Genomic DNA, 16,801 nt, shown 5'->3' with positions numbered 1-16,801 from the left:
AGAGGTCACCTTATATTGTACATCAATAGGGAGACCAGAGGTCACTTATTTTGTACCTCAATAGGGAGACCAGAGGTCACTTATTTTGTACCTCAATAGGGAGACGAGGTCACCATATATTGTACATAAATACGGAGACAAGAAGACACCTTATATTGTACAGAATTAGGGAGACCAGAAGTAACTTATTTTGTACATTGATAGGGAGAGGTCAGAGGTCACCTTATATTGTACATAATTGGGGGAACAGAGGTCACCTTAGATGGTACATCAATAAAGAGACCAGAGGTCACTGTGTATTGTACATAATTAGGGAGACCAGAGGTAATTTTTTTTGTACATCAATAGGGAGACTAGAGGTCACCTTATATTGTACATAATTAGGGAGACCAGAGGTTAGCTTATATTGTACATCAATAGGGAGACCAATGGTCATCTTATATTTTACATAACTAGGGAAACCAAAGATCTCCTTTTATTATATATGGTACATCAAGAGGGAGACCAGAGGTCACCTTATATTATACATCAATAGGGAGACCAGAGGTCACTTATTATGTACATCAATACGGGGACCAGAGGACACCGTATATTGTACGGAATAAGGGAGACCATAGGTCACTTATTTTATACATCAATAGGGAAACCAGAGGTAACTCATTTTGTACATCAATAAGGAGACCAGTGGTCAGATTCTATTTTTCATAATTAGGGAGACCAGAGGTCACCTTAGATGGTACATCAATAGGGAGACCAGTGGACACCTTATATTGTACATAATTAGGAAGACCAAAGATCACCTTATATTGTGTTTTGTACATCAATAGGGAGACCAGAGATCACCTTATATTGAACATCTTGTTTCCCTATTTATGTTCTTTATATGTTGTTCCCTGGTCTCCCTAATGCTATGTCTCAGTTGATTCAATAGGGAAGAGCATGTTCTACGTATGAACAATTTTTAAGAACCCTCTCTACACTACACACTAAAGAGTTCTGATTCTGTGGTATTTTTCTGCAGTTAGAGTGATCTGCCCTTAGATCTGGTTTCAAATAAATTGAAATCTACTGTTTATTTCTCAATTTATAATCAACTCAAGCATTCTGAACAATTTGAAAGGCCAAGAGAAAGTAACTAAACACTTTATTTGCATGTATTTAATCCACTGAAGTAAATGACAGTGATTTCTGTTCATTGATACTTTGTTGTCTTTGAACATTTTTCTTGGGGGTAAATGTCACGTATCATATATTGAAAATAATATAGATAAGCTCAAAATTTACACCTATATACAATATAATTTTCTCAATGTCCAAAAAACATTTTGCACTGGTGTATAGAGGGTCCTTAAAACGAGGTCAGTTTTTGACAAAGAAGTTGATGAAGCAAGAATACCAGCAGTCTCGTTTAAAGTCATTATTTCATAAGTTCTTTGGTTGATACAATGACCTTGTCAGAAAATAAAATGTATTATTAAGTCAAATGCTGACTGTACAATATAAGGTGGCCTCTAGTGTTCCTATTGATGTATAATATAATTTGACATCTGGTCTCCCTATTAATGTACAATATAAGATGACCTCTGGTCTCCGTTTTGATATGCATCATTAGTTTACCTCTTATCATTGGTGGTATCGATCTATTTACTGTTTTACACACTCCAGTCTCCTTATTGAAATACCATACTATATGACCTCCGGTCTTTGCATTGATATGTCATATTATTTAATCATTCCATTTGCAAGATATTGTTCAAAGAAGGCTGATGAAAATAAATTTGATGTGACCAGTCAACAAGGGATGCTCGCTCCTATGCATCTGATCTCATCTCTGGAATTTAGGAATCTGTGTTTTCTGCTCTGTTCTCAAAGTCCCTTGTTAATAGGAATTTTGAGATCGATCTCTGTTTGGTATCTCAATCTATTTTTTTTTTTTTCATTGTTCAGTATATGTTTGTAGTTGAATATCAGTTAATTTGAAAACAGATTCAGGATATTAAAACTAAATTTGGACTTAATTTTATTCTCATTTAAAGTTCTTAAAGTCTGTAGATTTTCCTTTTTCTATAGGAACAGAGGTAACTGTTATTTGTATTATAAGAAGCAAAATTTGTTCAAAATCTTTTACGTGAAAAGAAGAAAACATTTGCTGTGGACTTCAGCTCGACATTTAGATATATCAACGACGTATTGTCGATTAACAATAGTTATTCCCATTCTTATGTCGACACGACACACTGTACGTGTACATAATTTGGCGTATTCAAAATCACTGGGTACAGAGTTGTTGGCGTAATCATGAATTAGCGCTACACATGTCTGTGTCCTGTATTGTATTTAGAAATTATTTCTTAGCGGTATTCATAAATTAGAGTTGTCAGCACCAAAGCCGCTAAAAGATGAAGCCCGCTTTTTTAAGTACACATACAGTATCCCGATGAGCTTGAAATAAAAGATACCACAGAGTCTGGCACATCTGTTTTATATTTAGATCTTTTACTAGAAAAAGACGTTAATGGTAATCTAACAACAAAACTTTATGACAAACGTGATGACTTTAACTTTTCAATCGTCAACTTCCCTTACTTATGCAGCAATTTACCTTTGTCACCTGCATATGGGGTGTATATCTCTCAGTTGATTCGCTAGGGAAGAGCATGCTCCACGTATGATCAATTTCTAAAACGAGTTAAGTAATTGACAAACAAGTTGATGAAGCAAGAATATCAGCAGTCTCGTTTAAAGTCATCATTTCGTAAGTTCTATGGTCGATACAATGACGTCGGCAATTAAGTCAAATGCTGACTGACTTATTTCAAACTGATTGTTAGGCCATTATTCACACACTGAGTTGTCCACGGATTTTCCCGTTTTTTCACGAACATGACAAGGAGCACACGGCAGGTGTGACCGGTCGGCATTGGATGCTCACTCCTCCATGGCACCTGATCCCACCCCTGATGTTTAGGAGGTCCGTGTTTGCTCCTCTTCTATTTTGTAATGTTTAATGGACTTTTGAGCTCGAATAATGTTCGTTATCTCAACATGTTTCATAATCTTTATTTGTGTTATGATACAAAAGAACTGTTGCAATCTTTATTTATGTAAGATATGAGAAATTATAGAGTGAAAGAAGTATTTTTTTCTTCACATGATTAAATGTTCAGAAGCTTATTTTCATACTTATTGCCCTTATTTTGTTTTTGAGTTGTCTTTTAGTTAAGCAGAGTCTAGTATCGTAGAAGCCTGATCCCTACATTCATATAAACTTTTTGTGATATCTGGTCTCCCTAAAACACTGTAATGTACAATATATGGAGACCTCTGGTCTCCGTATTCATTCACAACTTTACGTGACCTCTGCATGGTCTCCCTAATTATGTTTTATATAAGAGGACCTCTGGTCTTGGCATTTATATAATCTCTATGTGACCTCTGGTCTCTCTAAAGAACAACATAAGGTAACCCCTGGTCTCCACAATGAAGTACAACATAAGGTGACCTCTGATCTGCCTACTCATGTACAACACAAGGCAACCTCTGGTCTCCCTATTGATGTACAATATAAGGTGACCTCTGGTCTCCCTACTGATATAGGATATAAGGGGACCTCTGGTTACCCTAATGAAGTACACCATATGGGGACCTCTGGTCTCCGTATTCATATTATACACATATTATACTGTACTCATGTACAATATAATGTGACCTCTTGTCTCCCTACTAATGTAAAATATAAGGTGACCTCTGGTCTCCCTATTGATGTAAAATATAAGGTGTCCTCTGGTTTTCCTATTGATGTAAAAAAAAATAAGGTACCCTCTGGTCTCCATATAGATGAAGGATATAAGGGGGCCTCTGGTCTCTCTACTGATGTAAGATATAAAGGGACCTCTGGTCTTCCTTATAATGTATAATTTAAGGTGACCTCTGGTCTCCCTATTGATGTACAATATAAGGGGACCTCTGGTCACCCTAATGAAGTACACCATATGGGGACCACTGGTCTCCGTATTCATATTATACACATATTATACTGTACTCATATACAATATAATGTGACCTCTGGTCTCCCTACTAATGTAAAATATAAGGTGACCTCTGGTCTCCCTATTGATGTTAAATAGAAGGTGTCCTCTGGTTTTCCTATTGATGTACAATATAAGGTGTCCTCTGGTCTCCCTATAGATGTAGGATACAAGGGGGCCTCTGGTCTCCCTACTGATGTAAGATATAAAGGGATATTTGGTCTTCCTTATAATGTACAATGTAAGGTGACCTCTGATCTCCCTATTGATGTAAAATAGAATGTGTACTCTGGTTTCCCTATTGATGTACAATATAAGGTGTCCTGTGGTCTCCCTACTGATGTAGGATAAAAGGGGACCTTTGGTCTCCCTATAGATGTAGGATATAAGGGGACCTTTGGTCTCCCTATTGATGTAGAATATAAGTGGACCTTTAGTCTTCCTAATAATGTACAATATAAGGTGACCTCTGGTCTCCCTATTGATGTACAATATAAGGGGACCTCTGGTCACCCTAATGAAGTACACAATATGGGGACCTCTGGTCTCCGTAATCATATTATACACAGCCTTATGTGATCTGCATATGATGAACAATATAGGGTGTCCTCTGGTCTCCCTGAAGATGTAGGATATAAGGGGACCTCTGATCTTCCTATTAATATAGGAAATAAGGGGACCTCTGGTCTCCCTATTGATGTACAATATAAGGTGCCTTCTGGTCTCCTTATAGATGTAGGATATAAGGGGACCTCTGGTCTCCCTATAGATGTAGTATATAAGGAAACCTCTTGTCTTTCTTTTGATGTACAATACAATGTGATCTCTGCTCCCCCTAATGATGAAATATAAGGGGACCTATCCGTATTCACATAAACTTTAAGTTACGTCTGCTCCCCACATAAAGATTATGGAAACATGAGGTTGTCTTATATTGTACATCAATAAGGATATCAGAGGTCAGACGAAGTGGTATATGAATCAGTAGACAAGAGGTATCTTATATTGTTCATTATTAGGAAAACATGAGGTCACTTGAAGTTATAAGGAGACAATAATTTCTAAAAAATGTGGCATGTGAAGAATTATTTTTCAAATCCACTCCAAACAAAAATTGACACCCTGATCTTTTTACAAGCAAACAATTTCACAATTTCTCCAAATTAATTTTCTACATTTTTGTAATTGGATGGGGGATGATATTAGACAACTTTTGCTTGACATACAGTATATGTATCCCAGAAGCAATTGACAATGGGTCCATGTTTTTTAAGTTTATTATTTTGGAAAATATACTAGAAGTTTTGATTTGTTTATGAATTTGATAAGTGTAAATTCCAGGGAAAGGGGGAGGAGAACTTCAGCCTCCATCCTCGCATGACAGGGCGTACATTTACTCTGTAAGATTAATATTAACCAGATGTTTACTAAAGTATTAAACTGATAAGGTCGCCTATTGAGGTATGACCTCAAAAGGGAGACCAAAGGACACCTAATATAATTTATTAAACAATAACTAATTATTCCATTATCTTTAAGGATCAGTGAAGAGTCCGAGCGGGGTGGGGGGCAAGACCTACAATGTACCTCCTCCCCCTGCCTGTTAGATAAGCGAATGCAAAGACAGGAGGTCGCCTACTCTGATATATTAATAAGGGGATCAGAGGTTAGGTACTGTGTTAAATAGATACTGTTGCCTTACATGGAATAATAATATCATTAGGGAGACCACAGGTCACCCTACGTAATCCATTGCTGTATAACTTATATTTTATAATATTGCCCCCCCCCCCCTCCCGTATCTTTCCTCATATCAGATGATTATTCCTTTGGCAAAAATAGATTTTCTGTTTCTTGTTTTACACTGTAAAGGCTTCACAGTAGTGCGATTTATTCTATTTTCACTTTACGGTTGCAATGCACTACATTTTGTCGCGGAGTAAACAGGTTTGATAGTTGTGAACTGAGCTGGTGACTTAAGGTTCGATTTGAGCGTACGTTTTATCCTTCTGCGAGTAGCCTACCTCGTTATAAGAACTGATAGTACTCGGAGCATGCTCCTAAGTATCGAATATGTTGGGAGATATAAAACACGAACACGATAAGCAGGTGATAGAGGAACATTACCACATAAATAAGGAAATTTGACGATGGAATAGCTGGCGTCATCTCGTTTTTCATCCAGTTTATTTGTTAATTGTTAATTGACCTTATCGTCTATATTCAGTAAACCATCCACATATGAAACAATACTAGAAAATTAATGGCTTGGATTTATTATCTGTGCAATGAGGGCTAAGGAGATAATGAAAAAAAAATGCTATTGAACCTTGCATCCGTTTAGAAGGGAATATTTTGAATACATGTATACAATTCAAGCTGAGGCTGACAAAGATTTGTTTGTATCTTGTACAGAGGTTTAAAAAAAATACCATACAAGAAAAAGAATGACATGTTAAAACATACCAATTCGATGACAACTACAAAAAAGCAAATTGCATAACAAAAAAAATAATTTTAGAATATATGTCTCTGTAATTGTGTGTTTCCTCACATAAGTGAGTCAATTCCGGCAAAGTTAAACTTTTTAAAAAGAAATTTTAATGCTGGAATCCTTCAAAATGTCATTGGTTAATTTTGAGTTGGACAAGCAGAGGGAGTGAAGTTAACATGCCATAGCATTTTTTTTTCATGTATGAAAATTCTTTATCCAAAATTTGGCAATTTTAAACGTATTTGGAGAGATTTTTCAGATACAAGAAAGGTAAAACATCATCAAGATCTTAGAAAATAGGACAATGAAGAAAGATAATGCATGACATTATTATATTTGTTCATAGATATTCGATATGAAAACTTTGTCACATTTCTTCAAAACCATTCGAAGCAAAATACATAATAAGGATAGTTATAGTTGTCTCTGATATCATTAACTTTAATTTATGGTGGAGATTGTCTAAATAAGTAAGTCTATGAAAGTAAAGAGTTTTGATGTTACAGATTTTGTCAAATCTTCAATTTGAAATTTTCTACACGATTTTAATTATCCTCATTTAATTTGCATCGATTCTCAAATACCGCAGAGTCGTGTCCTGTAATTGATATATGCCTCATACAGTTCTGTATGAAAAAAAAATATCAGACAGTTTGAACGAACACTGTCTGCTATTTTTTCATGCAGAATTGTATGAGGCATATATCGTACTTATAACATTGCCATTTAGAGTGTATTTGACTAAGCGACACGACTTTACACGAGCAACTGGAGTTGTACATGTAAATAAAATAGGACATATTCGACACGAGCAGCCAACCCGTGTTGCGCGAGTATACTCCTCAGTTACCTGGAGTAACAGGGGTAAAAATAGGGGGGAGTGAAGACGAAATGTAAGTGTGAATATTTTTTTGCATAAATTTGTCAGAGTTTGTATTAAAAATTTACAACGTCCATGAAAAAAATCTACAACATTTTTTTTTTTTTTGCATTCTATTTTTTTTTTCTCTTTTTATTTTCAGATAAACCTGACTATAGACGACATAAACAACACAGCTCTATATAAAACTAACAGCGTAGAAATGCTGAACTTTATATATAATAAAACGACCTTTTCATTAGGTTAAATTCAGCCTCAATGTACAAAACGTTTTCTTGGGCCTTAGGGTGGGTTAAGTTTATTAACTATTGTGTTATCATTGACAGTTTTTAATTTTTGAAAAGAAATTATATGCCTAATTGTTGGATTATAAAAATGTCTATGTATATTGATCAATTAAATTATTCCTATAGATTTAACAATTGTAACCAAATATGTCGTGCTATTTAGTTCATGCAATAATTCAGTTTCAAAAATATTACAGACCCCAGTGTGAGAGCAATGGCAATTAATAGCCTAATAGATATGGAGGTCGCAACCCCAGAGCAAACTGGTTTCTTATTTACTTATTACACACACACACACTCACACAGATATATATATATATATATATATATATATATTATATATATATATATATATATATATATATATATATATATATATATATATATATATATATATATATATATATATATATATATATATATATATATATATATATATATATATATATATATACTTAAAAAGGTTGTAGCTATATGGAAATTACCCTGTCAGCCTTCGATCACAATCCTAATATTGTACCATTACATACGTATTTTTTTCAGATATATTTAGTTTAAATATTGAACATAATTTTAACAGACTCAAAGTTAAAAGCCACAGCCATAAAAGCCATGAAACCACATTACCAGGTTCAAGGTTTGTTATTTCAAACCGGGGTCACAATTTTGGGTGGTGTAGATCTACATGTATAAAATTTATACAGGTATATGTCTCTCACATCCTTTGACTAACACTATATTAATGAAAAAAATGTCAGCTTTGGTACTTTTCTGACCAATTATTATACCCCATGCAACAGGTTCCAGGGGGTATAATATTTAATATTTTTACAGGTCTGTCATCAGATCTGTTTTTATACCCCCGCTCGGAAGGAGAGGGGGGTATACTGTTTTACCCGCCATATATGAATAAACACTGTACAACACGAGATGTTTTATTTTGTTTTCTAGAGGTCAACCAGTAAGCATGCGCATATTGAACACTAGTGTGACACGGGTTGTCTTAATCGAATACACTCTTAAATGACACTTTGAGTTACCTGAGACATTCCGATATTTTAACAATAGACAAAAGTGTTAATGGCCAATGAAAATATTTCTTTCATGAATGCATGTTTGAATGAAAGCTACTCATTTTTTTTTTTTAATCAGCTACACAGTTATGGGTATTTGAAGTAAAATAATTGTTTGGAATGGAGAGTAAGACTAAAATATCCTTAAAGGTATGCGTAGAGCTTAAAGCAGTACGTTTAATTATTGATTGGACTGTCCCAGGGAACTCGAAAATTGATGAAACATTTTTTTGAACTGAAAAAATATGAAATGTATATTAATTTCTAATTACTGACGTTAGGAATAACTATACAAGCCCAGTTTTCAAAGTGGGGGGATCTCTAAAAAGTAATTTAACGAGCAACCAAATTTAAAAAAAAAACGTAAACCATCCAAACCCTAAATTCCTATTTCTCGAGGGTAGAAGTTGAACCTATTTCTTACTTTTTTTGAATTAAAAAATCTGGAATTTGACAGTTCTTGACCTTACAGCAGCTAAAGGTGTGGGTTGGGGTAGGGCAGCATCCAAATGAAGATTAACTATAGAAAAACTATACATAGCTGCATTATACATGTAAAGCATTGCATCTGAAATGGATAGTTTTTTTTAATATAACCAGAAGTAGAACACTTCTATGATTAAAATGACAGATTTACCAGCTGACTCTGCTGTACAAATATTATATATTCATTTGTTTAAACCCAGAAAAAAAGGAATTTCTGAAATTTTGAGACACTGATTGAAAATATCACACCAAGTCAAACATGTTTATTACAAGTTCAGAGAGCTCATGTTTAAATCATTTTGTTTTATGCCTTCCTACATTTGTATTTCAGAATTAGTCAATTTTTAAAAAAATTCAATTAAAGGTTAAACTTTGATGTTTGCTAAATAATCAAGTTTTAATTTCTTTTATTTAATAACAGTCCAATTTTGAAGGATGTCAGTACTGAGACAGTCTTAAATTACACTTCATATCAGACTGTTCACTAATACCGGACTGTCACAGGTAAATTTTTAAAATGCAAGAACACAGGAATGACATCACCGCAATGTTTTGAAAATGTTTCATAAAGGGTATCCTCTTTTTTTTAACACACACACACACACACACACACACACACACACACACACACACACATATATATATATATATATATATATATATATATATATATATATATATATTAATCGTTTCTCATAATTGTTTCCAATAAATTTAACTCGAATTTAACACCATATCACACAATATGAAATTAAAAAAAAAATGACAACACAGGTACATTTTTACAAAACATATATACAGGTCGGGATCGAAAATCAATTATCTACAATGCCACCCTAGCATTGGAGTTAAAACATGAATATTAACATGTATATTTAAATGTCATTTCAGACACTATAAATTAGTGAATAATTGTAGTTATCGTTATCTTGAATGTGCTTTTTGACCAATACCTTGATACATGTATATACGTGTCAGTAGATTTTGACTCCGACCGTTTATATTCCACGGCGAGTATTTAGTCTCCCTCTTTGTGAACGAAAAAAAAATTGACAGGAATTCAGGTATTTTTACTTGTAAATAAAACTGTGAAAATAAATTTTCCAGCATTTTCCTGAAGCCCAGATTCCGCCTAATGCGGCATTTTTTATGGAACCTCTAATATCCGGTTTGAACAAATTATACTGTATATGCTTTTACAGATATAGAGAAAAGACAGACTGAATGTCATGCGTTAGTCCATCGTCGGATGAGTCTCATGACCCGGAAAATACCGAAATTGGTAGAAAAAGCAGTTTCAGATGAAAAAATCCCACAAGGTATTTAAAGAGTTTACCAATTCTGATTAAAAGTATGATAATACATTTTAATTACAAAGGCTATGATTTTTTTTTGAGAAATAAAATTAAAGAAAAATTGCTGGAATAATGATCATTATACATTTTATAGTACATTTTTTTTTTTAAGAAAAGGCACTATTCAGTCAATCATGGACTTAATAATTATCTTTATTGCTTTTTCAAAATAAAAAAGGCAGGACAGATGACAAATTTGACAGAAGAACGCCAAAAGAAACGTTGAATGAGGAAACCACGCCAAAAGAAATTATAGACGAGAAAACCACTCCAAAAGAAAACATGGACGTGAAACCCACGCCAGAAGAAATTATGGTCGATAGAATCTCGCCAAAAAAAATTGTCGACGAGAAAACGACGCCAAAAGAAATTATGTATGAGAAAAACAAGCCAAAAGAAATCATGGACGAGAAAACCACTCCAGAAGAAATTAAGGACGAGATGTATACGTCAGAGGAAACATCAGTAGACTCAAGAGGTATAATTCCATATACATGTGCATGTCGTAATTTTGATGGTGTGTTCCCGTTTTGCACACATTTGATAATTAGGTATAGAACAAAAGGTGTGAAATATGTTTGGATAGCAATTGTAGTCTGATCTCCGTCTGGGATTTACCTGGAATTCCCTGTATTTTACCAATGCATTATAATATAAATTTAAAAGAATGAATTTTGAAAATTTAATTTGTCCAACCCAACTGAAGATGAAGTTAATAATTTAGACAAATATCTTTATTGCCGTTCACCCTGTTGGTTTTTTTTTTTAATTCATAAAGATAAAAATGAATGAGTACATGAATTCATTTTTAATTAATTAAAAAGAAAGAGAGTGAGAGACAGAGATAATCATATGAAAATAATCATAATGATTAGTATTTATGATATTTTTTATGTTTTAAAGTCGTTTTTTCTTATCATGAAATCACAATAATAATAATAATAATAATAATAATAATAATAATAAATAAAAATATCAAATGCAAAATTAATCATTTTTATTCCTATTCTTTCCATAGATTCTCTTTCTCCAAATTCACAACTATGATATAGACTATAGCAATTAGGTAATTATCTTACCTGGACAAATTCCCGTTTTGCACACATTTTGTCAATATTTGAAATTCAAATGTGTGCAAAACGGGAACAAACCATTTTGATTAAGCAATTAAGCAGATGAGTCCAAGTTTTATATCCACCAACACGAATTATTTTGATGTTCAACGACGGTAATGTGATTACATGTATATTTATGTAGTTTTTCCCTAATAATAATAATAATAACTAGAAATTCAAATTCAAGCAATGAGAGGTCTTCCGTCCGATTCTGAAAATAAAACGAAAATTCAAGCTGAAAAAGTGATAAAAGAAATTTTGACTCTGTGGATATTTAACCCTGGTTTTCAGAGTGAAAATCCAACGTGCTAACCATTAAGCATTCACTTTTTTGCATCACTTCCTGTCACGATCGGAAGTAACGGCGATACAAGATTTTCTCACAAATCAAATAAACTGATGATTGACTATCAGTCCTGAAAATTTTAGACTTCAGTCCTTTATTGTTGCCGAGCAATATTGTGAGAACAAATTCTAATTTCGAGTACAGGTAAACATGCGACCGGAAGTGAATTTTATAAAAATCTCTGACTTTTCTCTAGAAATTTGCAGTATCTACAACATACATAAATTATTTCAATTACTTTATCGATAAGCTATATTTATGAGAAAAATAAATATAAAAATAACGTAGTTTATCTCCTAAAACCGAAAGTTGACGTTTTTGTTTCCGGTGGATTCTAACATATTTCAAAACAGCAAAAGAGATGCAATAAAGTGATCAAAGTTTTAATTCAAAAAAGAAAAGTTAATTTTTTTTATTTCTTTGATCACTTCCTGTGACAAGCGGAAGTGACGACTGACGCGTTAAACCCAAATGGTTTCGCCTACTCCTCAAGATCTATTACTCATAAAAGTTTGATGTTTCAATCTTATACCTGTTTTTGAGATCTCGCGCAGACAACTTCTCTTTTTTAAGACAGGAAAACACGCGACCGAAAGTGAATTTTCGAAAGATATTTCAGGATACTCTAGACATTTGCACTCTGAATAACATATCTAAAATTCATTTTAAATATTTAATCTATAATGAATATTTATAGGAAAGTAAAATATTCAAATTATGTATTATTTCTCTTATAACCGGAAGTTGACTTTTTTGTTTCCGGTGGGACCAACATCTTTCGATTCTACGAAAAAGATGCAATAAAGTGATGCAATTTTTAATTAAAAAAAGAAAAGTTGAAATTTTCGATTTCTTTGATCACTTCCTGTGACGACCAGAAGCGACGGCTGACGCTCTGAACCCAAATGGTTTTGGCTACATCTTAAGGTCTGCTGCTCATATAAGTCTGGTGTCTTAATCTCTTACCGTTTCCGAGGTCTTGCTCAGACAATTCTCATTTTGAGGACAGAAAAACACGCGAGCGGAAGTGAATTTTACAGAGATATTTAACATTCCTATAGACATTTGCAGTCTGAATAACATATTTAAAATTCATTCCAAATACTTTATCTACAAAAGATATTAATGAGAAAGAAAAATACTCAAATTATGTAGTTTTTCTCTTATAACCGGAAGTTGTCGTTTTTGTTTCCGGTGGGACCAACATATTTCAAAACTACAAAAGAGATGCAATAATGTGATATAAGTATTCATTTAAAAGGAAAGTTGAAATTTAATGATTTCTTTGATCACTTCCGGTAGCCGACGACGAACGAAAAGGTGCCTTCTCCAGTCTAGAAATCATGTTCTATCATCTCTAATAAGTCTCTAGTTCATATCTTTAGCCATTCTTGAGAACACTTTCATTTTAAAATCAGAAAATTGTCCTTAACTTGGCACTGGAACCGAATTTACCAAAAAACGGAATTTTATATAAAATTCATATAAAGACCTTTTATCCCTGAAAATTTCAAAGAAATTCTTTGAATAGTGTTCGAAAAATCGCGTGCACAAAATTTTGTCTAAAAAAAAGAATAATAATAATAAGAAACAATAGAATCACTATAAGGTCTTCCGTGGGGACGAAAGACCTTAATAATAATAAGAAACAGTAGAATCAGTATAGGTCTTCCGTTGAAAACGGAAGACCTAATAATAACAATAATAGAATTAACAAATTAAAAAATATATATATATATATCGGAATTACATCAAACTAAGTCTCACGAATTTCGAATTTAAAAACAAATCTGCTTTATTTTGTTACAGTATGAAAGCAATCTTGACATTTTGATACAGGACATTTTTTGTATGGACAATATCATATCCTATCCTTTGACATCCTCTGCTACTGTGAAAAAGAAAAAAAAAACTTGACGAAATGACTATTTAATATAAATGCAACTTTAAAATATATATCTTTAAACCTTTTTTTTTACTTTTAGTGGGACAATCACTTGATTTTGACACATTATTTTCGGAAAAAGATGTACAGGTAGACAGCGTTATATTTAGAAGAGAGAGTAACCCAGTGCCAAAATATGAAGAAGATATCCTACAAGGTACATGTATATGTGAAATCAGATAATGTCTTCATTTTGTTCTATGAGTTTTCACCTGTCTTAATCTGTATAAGAACATTGGTAATAAAAGGTTCCGATAGACTATGAAAAAAAAGAATTATAGCAAAATTCGAAACTGTTAAACTCTCTTTGATAATACTTATTCCTTATTTTTAAAGATTATCAACTGTGTTTCGTCACGCAAGATCAGTTGTTCTTTTATTTTTGGTTACTTTTACTCCGCACGTTTCAAAGAACACCTAAAATGTACAGGTTTATGTTTGTGTTACACGAGAGATAGGTTCCACATTCAGTTCTTGTAAACAGCCTATGTTTTAAACCACTCTTTCCATGATTTGTTTATTTTATTCAATAAAAGCTCGTTAAGCCTCCTATCTGTTGGAAGTTCGCGTTGGTTAAGGCTGTCAAGAGCTTCATATATTATAATCTAAGTGGCAATCTAAACAAATCATTTAATGCAAAATCTAAGCACACATATTTAATCTTCATTTGCAAACAATGCACAAAAGTACAGGTCGCCCGCGTGGCGCAGTGGTTAGAGCGTCTGCTCTAGAGTCGCGAGGTAAGGAGATGATCCTTACGTCGCGGGTTCGAATCCCACTGTGGGACGTGGAGACCGGTCCTTCGGATGAGACCGTATAAACCGAGGTCCCGTGTCGCAGTAGGTGTTGGCACGAAAAAGATCCCTCACTGCTCAATGGCCGTAAGTGCCGAGCATAGGACAAAATTTGCAGCTCTCCACCGGCAATTGGTGGCGTCTCCATATGAGTGAAAAATTCTCGAGACGGACGTTAAACAACAAACAAACAAACAAACAAAACAAAAGTACAGTAAAAAGAGCTCTCTCAACTAATAGTAGCATATTTGTTGTGAAATCACATTACGTGGTTGATCACATGACGATCAATTACATGCATTTTTTAGGTCACCTGAGTCACTCAGGTGACCTATTTTTATCCGTTTTTGTCCGTCGGCGTGCGTCGTGCGACGTTCGTCGTGCGATGTGCGTTAACATTTGAACATTTTTAGGTTCTTCTCTGAAACCGCTTAACCAATTTCAACTAAATTTGGCATATAGCATCTATGGGTAAAAGGGAATAAAAATTGTGAATTTCATGGTCCCTGCCCCCCTGGGGCCTGAGGGTGGGGCTAAAACCATCAAAATAAATGCAATCTTTAAAAATCTTCTTCTCTGCTCCTGGACATCAAGCAGTCAAACTGTTGGCATCATTGTAATAAGCATTTAGTCCTCTACAAAAATTGTGAAATTCATGGCCCCAGGGGTTCTGGTGCTAGGGCGGGGCTATATAGATCATATAGTGAAAGTGCATTATTTCTTTGAAAATCTTCTTCTCTGCTCCTGGGTATTAAATAAACTAAGTATATAGTTATGATGAGTAAGAGCGACTCTTCCAAAATTGTGAAATTCATAGCCCCAGGGGCAAGGGTTCTGGTGTTGGGGGGGGGGGGCTCTATTGATTATATAGTGAAAATGCATTAATTCATTGAAAATCTTCTTCTCTGCTCCTGGGTATTAAATAAACTATTTTAGTATATTGTTATGACGAGTAAAAGTGCCTCTTCCAAAATTGTGAAATTCATGGCCCCTGGGTCAGGGGTTCTGGTGTTAGGGCGGGACTCAATTGAGTACATAGTGAAAATGCATTAATTCTTTGAAAATCTTCTTCTCTGCTCCTGGGTATTACATTCAGTAACTAAGTACATAGTTATGATGAGCAAGAGTGCCTCTTTCAAAATTGTGAATTTCATGGCCCCTGGGTCAGGGGTTCTGGTGTTAGGGTGGGGCTCTATTGATTATATATTGAAAATGCATTAATTCTTTGAAAATCTTTTTCTCTACTCCTGGGTATTATTGAAACACATGAAATACATAGTTATGATAATCAAGGATGCCTCTTTCAAAATTGTAAAATTTGTGTCCCCTGGATCAGGGGTTCTGGTGTTAGGGCGGGGCTCTATTGATTATAAAGTGAAAATGTTTTAATTCTTTAAAAATCTTTTTCTCTGCACCTGGGTATTATTTAAACAAACTAAGTACATTGTTATGATAAGCAAGGATGCCTCTTCCAAAATTGTGAAATTCATGGCCCTGGGGACAGGAGTTCTGGTGCTAGGGCGGGGCTATATAGATCCTATAGTGAAGGTGAATTATTTCTTTGAAAATCTTCTTCTCTGCCCCTGGGTATTGTTTAAACAGACTAAAGTACATTGTTATGATAACCAAGGATCCCTCTTCCAAAATTGTGAATTTTATGACCCCAGGTTTAAGGGTTCTGGTGGGGGGGGGGGGGCTTCTATTGATTGTAAAGTGAAAAAGCAAAATTTCTTTGAAAATATTCTTTTCTTCTTCTGGTTAAAAAAGCAAAGAAGCTAAGTGTATAGTTATGATGAGCAAATGTGCTTCTTCCAGAGTAGTGAATTTCATGACCCCTGGGTCAGATGTGCTGGTGTGAGGGTGGAGCTCTTGATAATTTAGTGAAAATGCATTAATTCTATTAAATAATCCTGTTTGCTCCTTAGTGTTAAGCAGATAAAAAAAGTGATTAGTTATGATGAGCAAACATATGGTCCCAGGGTCAGAAGCTCTGGTGTT

This window comes from Saccostrea echinata, unplaced genomic scaffold, assembly GCF_033153115.1.
Source record: "Saccostrea echinata isolate AGI-Se365-2 ecotype Australia unplaced genomic scaffold, CSIRO_AGI_Sech_v1 ptg000089l, whole genome shotgun sequence".
Classification (NCBI taxonomy): domain Eukaryota; kingdom Metazoa; phylum Mollusca; class Bivalvia; order Ostreida; family Ostreidae; genus Saccostrea; species Saccostrea echinata.
This window is presented reverse-complemented; position numbering follows the sequence as displayed.